Source organism: Struthio camelus, chromosome 2 (assembly GCF_040807025.1).
Source record: "Struthio camelus isolate bStrCam1 chromosome 2, bStrCam1.hap1, whole genome shotgun sequence".
In the NCBI taxonomy this organism is placed as follows: Eukaryota; Metazoa; Chordata; class Aves; order Struthioniformes; family Struthionidae; genus Struthio; species Struthio camelus.
Window position 1 is genome coordinate 29,667,965 of NC_090943.1, and position 10,060 is coordinate 29,678,024.

A 10,060-nucleotide genomic window follows, 5' to 3' on the forward strand; every position below is an offset into this window, starting at 1 on the left:
TGCACTACACAGTTTGACTCAGAAGTGCTGTCGTGTTCCATCATTCTCAAGCAAAATATTATCATCAATGGAAAAGTTTAAAAAGTGGGGGGAACTAATAATGTTTAATAAATTACTTGAGAACATATGAAGAACAGAATACATAATGTGTCCTGAGGTAACAGACCTAAGATCTATGAGTAATATTTTTGTCTTTGATGTGTCCAAATATATTTAACATGTTTTTCCTCATTTGCTGCAAAAAACATGGGGTAGGCTACTCAAAATTATAAAAATCATAGCTAGCATTTTTATGAATTATATATCGGCACATTAACATGGAAAGAAATGAACATTTCATGAGCACAAACAATCTTGATTCTAAGGTGGGGAGGAAACTGTCCACCACTCTAGCTTTCATCTGGAGCATGTTTATTCAAGATACTTTCTTAGGGTATCATTTTGATAGAGTAAATCTTATATTACCTTAACATTATTATTGAAGAATTTCACTTAGATATGAACATATCTATTTGCATTTTCTATTTGGTGTAGGTATTGCAAGAAACTAGAGAATATAAAAAACATGACATGTAGACTGTGATTACCTTACAACACTTAGCTGCAGATAGAGAACTTTTCCTCTTTCTTTGATATTAAGTTAATAAATATTCATCCAGCATTTAGCACAATGCAGATCTCTACTAGCTTGACTGAGGGTCTAATTCTGCCACTTATTCCTGGAAATGTTTAAACCCCTACATACCTAAACATTCACAGTTAACATTCCCAAAACATCTAAATGTCTGCTTCTGGAAGTATCACTTAAATCCTAACCACACTCAGAAGCTAGCTACTTAGATATAGAAAGGGTCTGCGGCTGTACAGTCCTCTGTAATTTAATTCCTAACTGTCCGCATAGACGAGTCTTAATCTTCATTTAGGTCCTTACATTGCTTATAAAGTAAAAATATGGGAATATATAAACACATCTGTGGAAAACTCTGATTGGGATCAAGCATCAATGTGAAAGGAAAGGAATAGAAATGCTCTGACGGAGGTACCTATGCACCTGAGAGGCTTGCCAGCACTGTTTAAGAACAATGTCTCCTCTCATTCTAGTTTCACTGACGACAGCCTTATCCTGAATGGTTCATTTCATCCTTTTTTTTCTAAACCTAAGAAGAAATATATATATGTATATGCGTTACTTTTCATGCATTGACTAGTGAATGAACCCAAAATATGGCATATCTACATGTATTCTACTTATTGGACTAGATAAAATGGATGACATCATTCCAGGCACTTTAAGAGACCACAGCAATTCTCCTCAGTCCTTTGACAGAGTGGTTCTAGGTCCTTCCTTTTGGGGAAGAGCAAACAGCTGAGTCAGATGCCTGACTTGAAGACGGCAAGACAGGAGTGCTCAGCACTTTTCAACTGACTGTCTCCAAGTGGTGTCTCGGTTTGTGCATTGGATGTTTGAATCCCGTTTTCAAGTAGATAATTCTTCTTAATTTTGCACAGGAAAAGTAAGAACCTGAATTTCATTGCCTTTAGGTGCCTTCGTAAACACCTAAAACTTGCACATTGTGGTCCTTAGCTTTTTACATACCTAAATCCTCTACCAGATTTAGCACCAGATCTAAAAATTTTAGTAATTTTGTATGAAAACAAAAGAAGACTTCTCTTCTGTAAGATGGAATACATGTAACACATATCATACAGTTCTGCCATTTGGAGGTAAACACTATGCCACCTGAGTTATGTTTTACTAAAATCCTTCCTCATTTTCTTGACTGCAGACAGGCAGCGTTGCTTGCAAAGTGCAAAAAGTATATGCACTGCCTATGCACCCAGTTACACGTGCAGCCGTGAGTGTGGAAAGCCAGGTAGAATTTCAAGTTGGAAGTTTATATGAAAGTTAGCACAGCCGCATGCACAGCTGAAAACTTGTTCGTCGTTTCTGTATGAATTAATTATTCTGGATGTCCTGGGAATTAGTCGTCCAGGAAACCATTCAGGGTGCTTTTTGATAATCAATGCAAACTACCAAAAAATATCTGAACGCACATACTGCACTGCGTCTTTGAGGGCATCAGCACCAAGGCACAATATAGCCCTTAATGGTCAATACTTAATGACCAGGAAATAAGTCCTCATGCATCTCCTGATTTGCTAAATTGTGATCATTTTGCCTTAACTGGAGAATGCTATAAAGCTAAATGAGACCCACCTCCTACTGCAGCAACCAAGCAGAAAGAGAAGGAATTTAGCAAAAAGAGAGATGCCTGCTCACATCTATGCCCCCTTCATGAGCAAGGCTGGGTTGTGACCAGAAGCAGGTCTTGGACTTGGGAATTACACAGCACTCTGCTGTATGAAACCTTAAAGTACTGGAAGCTTTAGTTTCCAATCCAATGATGATCCAGTAATGTTTTCCCTTATGTACACCTACGAGATTCTAGTTTGTCATCTTATTTTCTTAGGTACTCCTTACTCATACTTCAGACTTACCAAACAAATAATTTCCTCTTTAAGACTGGCTGAACTGCTAATTGGGCAGTAATTGGCAAGTGTCTAAGGTAGATAAAGTTATGTTATTTCAGATGAATGCAAGCCAAGAATGACTCTCCCAAAGACATGGGTACTTCCAGATAAACGTTGCATTTACTCTTGCTCATTGGTGCCCGTTGATCAGAGAGGGAATCCCTGAAGGAAGTGCTTATAACGGGTGCGGTGTGAATACATGGAAAGGAAGGGTAAGGAAAAGGCTTTTAAAGAAAAGGGCAACTGAGTTATTCCAGTTTTGAATCAGAAGAGCCCATCCAGGGATGCTTTCTGACCGCTGGGGTAACACATGCTTCCCTTGTCTTGAGGCTAAGATCTTGTGGTTGGCCGATGCATACCAAATTTAGCCTGGGAGGAACAGCATCTTGGAAAAGCTCCTCCAACACTGTGCCCAGCTGAGCAGAACAACTCCTGAGCAGAGCATTGCCCCAGGGCAGGCTGGTCTTGCAACAGTTCCTATGCAGAGCACGCAGTGCTTTCTGACATACAGACCACATCTTATCTTTTCCCAACAGTTTGCTTTTAGTGTGTATATCGACTTGAGCTTTGCCACCCCCAACTACTGTCATTTTTGAGGAGAAGCTGGTTCTTCGGCTGTTTCAAAACACTTGTTTACTCCAAGGAGAAACAGTGCAAAGCGTGAAATGATCCTCCTGGGGACCTTTCTGGGGCTGGATTCAACTTTTTTCTCCCCTTCTGTCCTCTAGGATGGTCACCTGCAAGCTATTTCAGGGCCAGAAGAGCTGCTGGTGACAAGCTCCCTGCGCCAGCAGGACCACAAGGCTAGGCCTGAGACTGGCTGCTGCATCTTGCTACCACCATATGTGCAATGGTGAGTCCCTCTTCCTTAGCCTGTCACATTATGAGATCCTCCTGCTCCTTTTCTCCATTCTTTTGCAAACACTGTCAAGTCTTTCATTGCATACTTCAAAAAGAATTCTAGAAGAAACGGAGGCAAATAATATAAATCTCATCATATCTGGGACTTTGCATCAAACAGTGTGGGCTGAAGGCGGAGAGAAGGCATCTTTGATTTCCTTGGGCATGGAGATGGTCCCTCAAGTCTTACTGTGAGGCAGCGCCCCTCTTCCTCCTTCTGCAGGTGAAATGTAGGCTCCTGCCTTTTAAAAGGTTTGCATCAGCTGTGGCAAAGTTTTAAAATTGCTCAGAAGTCAGCATGGAGTGAGTGAGAAAGAATTACAGCAAGACGATGAAACAAAACAGGCAAAACACCCTCACATGTAACCTGATGACAAATTCTCAGGTTTCCATAGCATCCCCCAGCAACTCTGTCACCTTTGTCCTTAGGACACACTTTTGAATTCCAGCACAAATAGCTCATCTTTGTTTAGGCAGTTACTTTTTAAAAACTTCTGTGTAACAATGGATCCCTATAAATCCATTTTTTTAATCTTTCCAGCTAAATGACTTGGCAAGAAGTGACCTACTTAAAAATGAACTTGTCGCTGTAATTATTTCAGAACTTGAGAGTTTTTTAAAAAATAGAATTTATTATAAGATTCAAAACTGGAAGATATGACAGCAAAACATGACATAGATATTTCATATCAAGTGATCATCAGAGCAGCATGACATACTGTCCTTGCTCTTTTCTCCATTTTTCTATTTTTTTTTCTGCTTTATTTGAGCACCTCACCTTCTTAGCTCTCCCACTTATTTCCTCCTCAGGCAATTTCATTTTCTCCACTTCACTTTTATCACACCACACACAATGTTACATCCAAGGCTAAATACAGGAATGTTTGCTCTGGGAACGCCAGCCTGCTTTTTCAAGTTGTTGCACAATGTTTCAAACACAGGTTGAGGATTTGGAAGGAAGGCTCATAATAATTTTGAGTAAATAAGAAGCAGAAAAGCCATAAGCAAAATTGCTGAGGACTTCAAAGATTTCTGGAGATGTGGCGAACTTCTGTTGAAGATAAGTGACGGAGAAGAGAGATGGAGTGAGAAGCACAAATGCAGAAAAGAAAGAAAAGAGTGTAATTATGGATTTGTAAAAGCTGTTTAACATAACTAGTAGAAAAATGGTAGATGTAGTAAGACTATAATTCAGTTAATTTTTTTGCTGAAACCAGCTTTTATCAGCCTTTTATCCTGCAGATTTTTGAAATTGTTTTTTAAAATGTCCTGTTTTACTGTGAAAAATATTAATATTCAGTGAAGATACAGCCATTTAAATTATCTAGTTTCTAAAACAGAGTAAAATAGAGGATGATTCATACGTGTTTGATCCCAAATTAAGAATCGGTTTCAATTAATCTGAGATCACACCAGACATGGGAAGCATTAATCCCTTTCTCCTGCTGCAACTGAACATCTGGAAGTTGTGGGGGATTAGCAGAAGGCCCCTGTGCAAAATAACCCTTACACTCTCTGTTGGAGAAGGTCTGGAAGTAGGGAGGCAGGCAAGGCTACCCAGCCTTGTGCCAAGGAAATCAGTGTTGCTGTGGCACGCTTTAGAGGGACGAAAAAGGTGGAAGAAAGTGAGTGAAACTGCCCGTGGTTTCCCAGATGACCAAGAACAGCTGCTGCATTTGTTGTGGCCTGGGACCGGGGCTGGTTAACCCTCCTCCCCTTCGTCCTCCTCCACATTGATGTCTCCGTGACCTGAGACAGCTGGCAGCAGCCCTAAGGACGGCAGATGCTGATGGTAGGATACAATGGATAATCACCTGGGTGCTGAGAGCAGGCTAAGGGACTGGCTTTGATGACCCATCCACAAAATTTAGTAAGCCTAGTCTTTGAGGGCTTTCTGAGAAAAGATTGTCCTTCCTACAGAAAAGTTTTACTGAAAATGTGGTAGGACTAGATAAAAAATCAGCTTGTTGCCTTCAGCTGCTGATAAAGTAAGTTCCAGTCTTCCCGTTATCCTTCCACATCACTGTAGTTTTCAAACAAACTTAGACAACCGAGGCAAAAAAACAAAGAGTGAGAGCTCCAGACCTGCAAAGTTCAATCTGAATCAAATCAACAGATTTATATATATGTTTGTAATCTAATAAGTATTCAGGAGACAAACAGGGTCTCTGCTTGCATCAGAACAAAGCAATGTCAGCACTTTTCTTCCAAGAGCAATGAACTCAGTTAATCTGAAGTGTCTGCTCGTTGGCTGCTCTGAGTCCTTTGCATTGTGAGGAGATTTCACGTTGCAGTTTTTCTGGTTGAGCTCAGACCAATGATGTTCACAGTCTGCTTGAGCTTCTGAGAATATTCTGTGCCACACTTTGTGGCTGCCCCTGGCCTTTCTGTCTGGGGGAGACAAATGTGGAAAAACTAGATTGATGGTTTAGAGAGACAGACACCGTCTCCGTGAGGAGACTACCCTGCAGCATTTGCTACTAAAGTGTGCTGTTGAAATGTCGTTCACTGTTGGCTTTGTGACTAAAAATCAGTAAATACTGCATCTTCCATGCTACTTATCAAAACTGTTTGGCGAGTTATGACAAGGCATCTCCAAGTAGCTGCATGTCCAAATCTTTTTGATTTTGTTCTGGCTGAATGAATATCAACCTACAAATGCTACAGAGGCTTTGGCAGATGGTCAGCCCCTGAGAAGAGAAGAGCAGGCATCCCTGGGCAACCAGAGCTACCCTCCCTGCTTCTCCTCACCAGCTCCCCCCTGGCTCTGGCACACATAGAGGTGCTTTGGGATGGCTTTGCTCTCTCTCTGAGATCACCAAATAGCTTAGGGTAAATGTTTTTCTCCTCCAAGGACATGCATTCTCTCTCCCCTAAGGAGCTCTGCCGGACTACATTTATTCTCTCTGTCGATTGCCTCTAGCGCTGCTAGTCTGGGAAGAGAGCCTTGACTGCAATGTTTACATTCAGTATTTTAATACCCTGCAATTTATTTTCATTTCAGGTTGTCTCACTAACAAACTGAATGTCTAACCTAGCTGGACAAAAATGTGCCTTGCGTCAGGGTTAATGATGCTCCCTCTAAGTCAGATGCAAGTGATATTGGCAGCTTGGCAGGATGGAGAACGGTGATGGGAGAGTAAAAGATGACAAGGAACAGAGGAGTGGGGAAGACTATTACCTTGTCTTTCTGAAATTAGAACCAATGACCAACGTTACATTTCCAGTTACTGTGAGATGACTGAGTAAGTGCAAGATTAGCCTTTCTTCCATCTGTACCTGCCCAGAAAAGGGCATCCCTGTAGCAAGCAGATCTCGCTACAGTGATTCTTGTCTGTCTGTTACCGCAAGTAATAGAATTGACCCTGTAGTGTCTGACTTTACAAGCACAAAGATAATCTCTCACTCTATTGAAAGATAGACAGAGAGACAGGCAGAGGCATAGTTATCACATATGGTTTACATGCATTAATATGTACAGGCATGTGCTCTGGAAACGTTAAAGGAAGAAATTAAAGCTGACAAATCTGTAATGTAAAATTTGAAATACAGGTGAAAGAGTAATTCAGTAATCTGGCCACGCTAACTTAGAAACGGTTGTTGTGAGTTCTGCTAATTTTCCTAATGCCACTGGGATGTTTTGCCAATAAATTATCTTACAATGTCAAAATCAATCACCGTGTTACAAAGACTCCTCATCTGCGATCGAAATCATTCTATTCACCCCGGAGACACATATCTGTAAGAAATTTAAGAGGTCATCAATCATGGTTTCTCTTTCCAATGATGACAAAGTTGCATCTTCTGATAAGAGCACTTCCAATGTTCTTGTCAGGACAGAAATCAGAGCTGAAACATGGTCTTTTTACAGATGTCTTTACATAGACTGCGTCTCATCTCTAATTTTGGAAGCTATATAAAATAACTGTTCCGAGACTGAGTCTCTGTTATATGTAGATACCATTACCCAGGTGAAGGGATGAAAAGACATCTCAATATATATGAGAATTAGGCTCTATATTTAATTATCTAGCATACAGTTATACAGCATAGAGCTATTGACAAACAATGCCAGATGCATTCTTTTTATCTCTGGTGCTCTGAAATTTTATATACTTGAATAATTCAGATTTGCATTCACAAAATCTTACATAGTCACATTTTAATTTGCTATTTTCCCAGAGTATATTAGCTGTTTGTTGATGATATAAGAGTCACTTGATAATGGTGTAGCAGCCCATGTGTCTCATCATGAAACTATTGGACTTTCTACTGAAAACCAAATCATCATAAAATTCAAATAAACATTTCACAAGGACCATCACACAGGCTGTATCATTTTAAAACCATCTGAAAAGCAATTCTCTGAGGTGTGTTTCGTAGCCAATTGCTTCCCAGATAGTTTTCCATTAGGGCTGTGATTCAAGCCACAACGAGTGCCTTTAATCCAGTTCCTAAACTCGATTAGGGAAACGCCTGGATAATAACTCCAAAAACTTCTTTCTCTGTCACTTCCACAGGAAACGTTTAACCCTGCCATAGATCACCTTGGATCTAATGAACTGTCGGCTCCTGAACAAAAATCTTCATATTAGTCTTAACTGCAACTGGAGAGCAGGATCTGTGCACTGAGTGTGGACAGGGCAAGCTTATTCAACGGGGACACCTTTGCCCACACACTCTCTCATATACCTCTTTGCAAAGTAACTCCCAGATACAAAACCACTAACATCCTGAAAAGCCATTTACTTTTGTGTGCGAGGCAGGAGCAGTTTTTGGCAGAAGTGAGGGCTTTTTGCAGGTGTGGATAGCATTTTACCATGCTCTGAAGCATCCACAGGGCAGGAACTAGGCAGCACAAAGGCAGAAGGTTCACCCACTTCGAGTCAAGGTGTACTTCCCTTATCTGAGCCTGCTACTTCCTCTCCATGTGAAAGACGGACTCAGAAAGTCTTCTTAAGAACCAATTTTGCTAGTTAGCCATGAAAGCTGCTCACTTCCCAAAAAGTCTATAGTGTAATGTCCCACTATTGCAGGTCAGAGAAAGGTTAAGCAGTCAATTTATTTTAGAAACCGAGAAAGAAAAGTGAGCTTGCCCGATTAGTCATTTTTTTACTCCCACCCAAAGTATTAGATAAGTCTGAGATAAAGTGCTTGAATTCATTAAAGTTGCTAAAGGCAAGAAAGGACTGAAACACGTCTTTTAATTTTTCCTCTCTTGCTCTCTCTTAAAAAGAAAACCCCTGTAATTTCATAGGTCAAGCTATGACTACAGCCATGTTGATAAAATGCTGAATTATGGAGCAAAAAGGACATTTCAGTTCAAACTTATCATGCTTATCATAGCCTAGACTCCTGGATGATAGAATTGACTTCAGAGGAAGCTGGGAGTTCTCAGTATTTCTGTAAATCATGAGTTTTATTGACTTGCCTAAAATTGGCATGCCTAGTTTGATATATCTGACCTTTTGCTTTGTCGTCATTATGGTAAATAGAAATGGTGTAATGAAAGAACACGAGAAAACAATTTTCCTTCGAGGGTCTTCAAAGTTCACATATCAAAGGAATGCTGCAAAGCTACAGCACGAAAATCCGATGGCTGAAGTTCCCCGGTGCTACTAAACGTCACTTCTGCCAGCTTGTTGACAGGCATAAAGAGGAGCATTCACACCACCCACCCTAGGAATCTAAACAGAGGTGCCTAAATTAGGTGTTTGGGCTGTGTGGAACCCCTAGGCAGACTCCTCCAAACTAATAATTTTGTTCTGAACCACCTTCTCGAGGAGCCTGTGTTGACTTCAGAAGGGTCTTCAAAGGATTGGGCCACAACCTTTCTCACCTGCCTTTAGAGTCCTAAAGCAGAAAGTGTGAACATCCCCGAGAGTCTGGAAGAGTCTCCTCCCTGGCTGGTTCTTGGGGAATACACTGGGGACCAAGAATCATTTTTGTTTAAGAGGGAAACCTGGAATTAATAATGCCTTTAGCTAGCAAACAAGTGCTGGGTCCTATAGGATCAGCAGGTATATGCCAATGAACTACCCCTGAAGTGGAGGTTTACCATGGCCAGCAAGGCCACCTTAATGGTTGCATCCTGGAGCAAGCAGAGGGATGGTGCTAGAGAGCTGATTCCAGCTCCTGAGGAATCTCTTCTTTCTCAAAGGAAAGCTAATAGCTCCTGCCAAACTCTGCACTAAGTGCCTTACCTAGGGAGTAGTACTGTGCACCCTGACAGCACAGGTGCTGCGGGACCACCAAGGTCAACTGAGAAGCTTCCTGCACAAGTAACCTCGGACTAATAAGATGGAACGAGTGTGAAATGGAAAGGTGCCTGAACGGTTATCCGAGCTGAATGCCAGCAATAACACAAAGCTGTCGCAGGGGAAGAAGAAAGGTTGTGATTCACTGCTGGAGACTGGCTCATTTCCAAGAAAGGCATTTGCCCCACCAGAGAGCTTGGCTCCGTGCTCGCCGCCTCACGTCCCACCCTCACACGCTCCCAAACGCCGCACAGACCAGGCCAGGTGCCCCTCGCCTCGCAGCGCTCATCCGCGGTGCCACGCGGAGCTTCCCCGCGAGCCGGGCCAGCGCTGGCTCCTGGCCTCACGCAGCGGGCAGCAAGCCTGGTTAA